Source organism: Parus major, chromosome 1 (genome assembly GCF_001522545.3).
Source record: "Parus major isolate Abel chromosome 1, Parus_major1.1, whole genome shotgun sequence".
Classification (NCBI taxonomy): Eukaryota; Metazoa; Chordata; class Aves; order Passeriformes; family Paridae; genus Parus; species Parus major.
The window spans coordinates 30,391,460-30,397,459 of record NC_031768.1 but is presented as its reverse complement, the minus strand read 5'-3'; positions in this window follow the sequence as shown (position 1 = coordinate 30,397,459).

Below are 6,000 nucleotides of genomic sequence, written 5' to 3'. Positions count from 1 at the left end.
TCGCCGAGGCCAGCACGGGGGGTCGCCGAGGCCAGCACAGCCCGGAGCTCCCACGACCGCGGACCGCCCCGCGGACAGGAAGCGGGTGGGGAAGGCCCGAGTGGGGTTGTGGCGGTGCTTGCCCCCCGCTGCGTCCGCCTTCCGACCGGGGACTCGGGAGCGGCATCACCGCCCAGCCCTATCCCTGATCAGGCTGGGTCCTCGTGGATGAGTTGGAGCTGAGTCAGGTTCAGGCTTGTCACCCTCACTCTAGAAGGGGTTTCTTCCACAGAAGAAGGGCCTGCTTGTTCCTCTCGCGTTCTGGATACAGGAATAACACCCACTGGCTCCTCCCATGTGATTCTGCATTTTTATTTGCAGAGTCACAGAATGCTTTTTGTTAGCAAAGGCTTCCAGGATTGTCAAGTCCAACCTTTAGCCGGTTACCACCTTGCTAACTAAACCATAGCACTATGTGCCACATCCAGTTATTTCTTGAACACCTTCAGGGATGGTGACTGTACCACCTCCCTGGGCAGCCCATTGCAATATTTAACAACTTTTGCCATGAAGTACTTCCCCCTGATATCCAGCCTGGACTACCCTGACACAGCTTGTCCCGTCGGTAGTTTCTGGGGAGAAGAGAGTGAACCCCCACCTGGCAACAACCTCCTTTCAGTACACTGGGGATACTCTGAAGTGTATCAATAGGGAGGCTGAGAAGAAAGGAAGGCCAATTGTGGGGGAAAACACAGGGTATGCGGAGATTCTTGTATAGGAAAGCAGTTATAGGAATGTAGGGGAAATAAGGCAGAAATACTTAGAAACACCAGTATTATTAATTGTGCTACTTTATGTAATTTACATAAAAATTACTATTGACTTACTCCAATTCTGTTATATGCAATTTGTTATATAAATAGCAAATAGCCCCAGTCCTACAACTGTGTCCACATAAACAGATCTGCTAGGAGTCCCCACTGATACTAGGCAAAACTCCAATTTGGTTATAACCACACCAGTCAGATGGACTCAGACCCACATGGATTTAGTTCCAGAGATGAAGTTGTCTGTCACTGTAATACAAGGGATTGTGTAGAATCTTCTTTTCTCCATCTGCATTGCCCCAGTTTGTTCTGTGAAAAATTTTATGATTTCAAATATTTTTTTTTCTCTACTTTGCGTGATAGCATCAAAAACTTAATGAATGTCGAGCCTTTCACCTGTACCTAGTTACATACTGCTCAAGATATCCTCACGGGATTAGGAAAACTCGAGTTCAGGTCTGTGTCTCCAGCTGAGCAACAGCTATTTTAGCCACAGTGGTTGCTGTATTTTACTTTGAGAAATATTTATAGCACAACTCTTAGCACCTTCATGAGAAACACCTAAATATTTGACTTTCGCTCAGTATTTTAACGAAACTCATCTTCACAATGTGGGTGTTTCCTGCCAGAGGGAAGCACAAACTAGAGTTTTGACCAGCTTTAAGTCAAATTTTAGAGACATTTGTGGCTGGCTGCTTTCAGTCTAATTTTAATCAGCAATTATATTACCTGGAAAAAAAAAAGTTCTCAAAAATATTGTTTAGAAAATATGTTATCTAGAATATCTCCATTTCACTGGGCCAGAATTTTCCAGTTTTGCCAAGAAATGACCCTACCAATCCCAGTCCTTGCCAGACTGGAATAAACTAACTGTTAAAAGTATTGCATGACTGGATATGTGCATTATTTTTTTCTTACAGTGCTATTTCTCTAGGGGGCAGTTGTGGAGCAGAAAGGCAGAAAGACAAGTGGAATAGGGATTAATTTAAGTTAGCAAGAGCAGGTTTTAAATGGTTAGTCAATGATTGTATTTTATTTTTAAACAGAAACTGACATATAAGCAAATTATAAGAGGATCCAATAATTATTTAGAGAGGGATGTGAGGACAGCTATTTTGTTTTGTGAAATATAGCTGGGGTAAGAGTTACTTGTGAAAAAAACTGAAATAGCCATTCTATATTTTCAGCAAAGAATAGATACAGTTAGTTAAAATAGGCCAACATTAGTTTGGGAAGAAACAGAAAATGGAATTAATGTTAAAAAGAGGATAAAAATAGGAAAGTCTAGGAAAATGGCCAAAAAATAACAGTAGTAAGTTATCTTCTGTCTTTTTATGCCCTCACACTGTAACTCATCTTCACCAGTGAGCTCCTGAACTGACAGAGAAACAGGTTATAGTAGCTAGATTGGGAACCAGGTTTATTGCTTAGTGATTGGTAAATATTTACAGGGTGAAGCCTGGTTCAAGCCTGCTGACTTCAGCAAAAGCACTCTTGCTGTCTTCATTGAATTTGGGAACAAATCCGAGGATGGGAAGAGAGGCACTAGGTGTCCAGTGGGACTGAGGTTTTAGCTGGGGCATCTCAATGAGGTGTTATTGTTGAGCAGCTGTTACCTATAAATCTCACTTTCTGAGTTAAAATCTGCTCCAGCTTACAATAAGTATGTCTGATGTAATTTCAGTAACTTCAGCACAAAGGCATTTCCAGGTGAAACTCAAGAGGCTCAGGGTCGTGCTACTTGCAGCCTAATGCAGGAGGTGTGACCACGCAGTGGCTCTGGCTGCTATGGCCCCTGAAGGCTTCTGTCGTGACATCTCTGGGTCTCATATTGTCAGAAAGGGCATGTAAAGCCACCGACAAAAGATCCCTCCCCATTTGATTTTTCTGTACATTCCTTCTAGTCTCACGTGTTTCCCAGGGCAATGTTGGGCTGTCAACTACACACCAACACAAGGGCCAACAGAGCACCAATCTTCTGGTATTCCACAGAGGAAGAAGAAAACTTGGGCTATGCCATTGCTTGCTCTTTTGCTGGTCTGCAGATAGTTATATTTAAAGGGCAGAGCACTTCCAATCACTTGACTCTACCAGAGCCAAGCTGATGGTATAATAGAAAGTGTCTTTGCCACCTTCATCTATTTCCAGAGAGGGTCTATAAGGTGAAACTGACGACCAGCTGTTGCTTTCCGCTTTACCATGGTAGTCACCAGCCTGCAGCTGCTGTAACCAGCAGTTGTGACAGACAAATAACCAATTGAGAATAACTGCAGTGGACTTTTTCCTTGTCATACTTCTCACTGTAGTTCTCCTGGTTCAGGAGCTCTTGGAAGGATCACCTGTGTCAAATTCACTCTGGGTGGGTTCAACTCAGGTTCAGTTCTCCTCAGCAGCAAATTCAGAGGTGATATTTACTTAGACAGTATGGGGATGAGAATAGGGGACACTGAATTAATCTCCGTCTCTGGACCCTTTCACACCAACAGGTGCAGCCTTGTAATTAATTCGGGTGTTTGTCTCCGCCCAAGCCACAGAAGGCTGTTTCACTACAGATGTGTCTTATCCCCAGCACACCCAGCACGGCTGCCCGCAGGTGGCTCGGGCTGTGGCCGTCAGTGTGCTGCTGTTCTCCGCGCAAGCACGGCTTACCCCCGCACCCCCTGCGGCAGCCGGCCGCCACCAGGGATGGGCAGGCCGGGGGCAGCCCCGGGCTGGGGATGGCAGCGGGCAGCCGTGTCCCGGGGGCAGCGGGAGGGACCCGGCGGCTCCCCGGGAGGAACACGGCAGCTCCCCGGGAGGGACACGGCAGCTCCCCGGGAGGAACACGCGGCTCCCCGGAGCTCCGGGCGAGGCGGTGCTGCATTGCGGGCTCTGCCCGCCCTGCCCGCGGGGCCGCCCTCCGGAGAGCCCCGCCGCCTGCCGCCGTCCCGAGCCGCCGCAGAGACAGAGGCAGGGGAACCGTGCTCGGCTGTGGTTTCGCACGTCTCTCGCAGGGCCGAGGTAATTAGGAACGACAGAGACACATTTCACAACTCCTGCAATGCTGTAGTAGCACGGCCTGCTGTAGTAATGCCCTAAATATTGACATGTAAAAGCTGCAGTAGTTTCCTGACCGAGCACTATTGTTTCTTGGTAACCAGTGAAAACGCTGTTGTAAAATCTCATCTGCAGCGTTTGTTTGTAGCATTAATGTATTACATATCACTGACTACACCTACTTTTTAATCATGATGCCTATTTTTGTTAGCTCCTAAACCACAATGCAGTCAGATATTTTGAAGTGGAATATATATTTAATCACAATTATGATTAATTAGTTCTACTAAGCAGAGCTGCTCTCTCTTTCAAGAGTGAAAGAACCTAAGGAAGATTTCTAGCCAGCTATAGAAATCCCTGTTCCTCTGGTATGATTTTCAAACATCACAGAAAAAATCCCCCCCAAACAAACAACAAAAACCCACCAAACCTCTGCAGGATAATCTACACTTGAAAACAATCTGTTCTTTCCCCTCCCCCCTGCCCTTTAAAAATTTTTCTCAGCATGTAACTAAGAACAGTTCTGAATGAATAAAATAACAGAAAATCAAAACTTGCAAAGAGCAGCAGTCTGTGTTTGGGCCTGGCATTAGGGCAAGTGGCTGTGAGGCTCTTTGCACAGGAGGCATTCCCAAGGCAAGAGTAAAGACCTAGGTAAAAAATGGTGGGAAGCAAACCAATTATGAAAAACAAACAAACCTGGAAAGGCTGTTGGAAAGAATCAGAGCCAACCTTAGCTTCAGGCATTTTGCTAATGATTGAGCAATATGGTTGTTGTGTTACTACTGCAGATCAGAGGATCAGTGGCTGAAGGGAAGGGTGTCACCAACAGATATTTTTTTCCTGTCTTCAAACTGCCCAGCTAAGAAGAGTGAAACATGATGGCATGTGGGCCTGTTCTCATGGCTTTATTTTATGAACCTACTTTACCCCCCAGTAGTCATTTTGTAGAGGTGCACAAGTGTCCAGAATGGAACAACGCATCACACCTAATTTACACAAAGTGTTGATTTACTGAAAAGTCTAAAGATCTCTCAGTTCTGTCTTCCTCTTGCTCATTACCATTGGTGGGTGCAACACTCTTTGCTGGTGCAGATCCTGTCGGCACAGCTGAATGGTGAAGGATCCTCCCCCAGTCACACGTCAGGGCTGCATCTGCCCTTGCAACTGGGAGGAATACATAAAAATAAGTTTTATTTTAGCTAATTTTGTGCTGAAGCAGTTTAGGACACTGCAGTAGAATTTATTTTAGATGAAAATTGCACATCTGCAAAGATTTCTATATCATCTCAATAGTGTTCTGGTATCTCCATTTCAGCAGTTCCCTCCATGCTAAATTGCTTGTGTGAAGAGCAAATACACACGATTGGATTGCCACCTGCAGCACCATTTTTAATGAATCTGAAACTGGCTCAATACTCAAAGATGTTAAGTAAGAGTATACTATGCATATACAGATATAATGTGTGCCTTTATTCTGCTGACCTTTCACTTTCATAGTCTTCCTAGGCTGATACTCACTGATAACAAGTTTTGCCTCTCTGTTTCAAAGAGAAGTTGAAATGGAGTCCTTGATCTCAGTCGCTGTGGTTCTTCTAGTTTCTTGATTGTTCCCAGCTGAGCTTAGAGCATTGTTGGACACAGATGTTTGTACAGGGTTCTGCCTAAAGCAGTTGCTTGCTACAACACAGGACAGTCTATTCAAAACAACAAAGTCACTGTTAAACAACTGGAAGAAACCTCAAACCAACAACAAAACCCTGGGTAGGCATATTGGATCATGATAATATAAAGAAGCCTAAAGCTGTGTCTCTCACCTAACTGCCCTGTTTTTTCATAGAGACATGGATTCCTCTTGACAGTGACCCAGCAGAAGGACTCCCTGCTGACTACAGGACTTTGCAAGGCCCCTTGCTGACCTTTTTACAAGCTGCATAGGAGGAGAGTTCTTATTTCCTGAAATGTTAGTTCTCTGCTGTGAATTCTAGGTAGTCTGTGTTAAGAAGGGGGAAGGATTTTTCTCTTGTGAGGCCAGTTGCTCCCAGTTCTTTTCCCTTTTTCTTCTTGGTGCCAGTGTTTTCCTCCTCCTCAAAATCGTTTGAGATCTCAGTTATATGGAAGTCCATGTATTTTAGTTCCTGCCTATATATATAGTTTG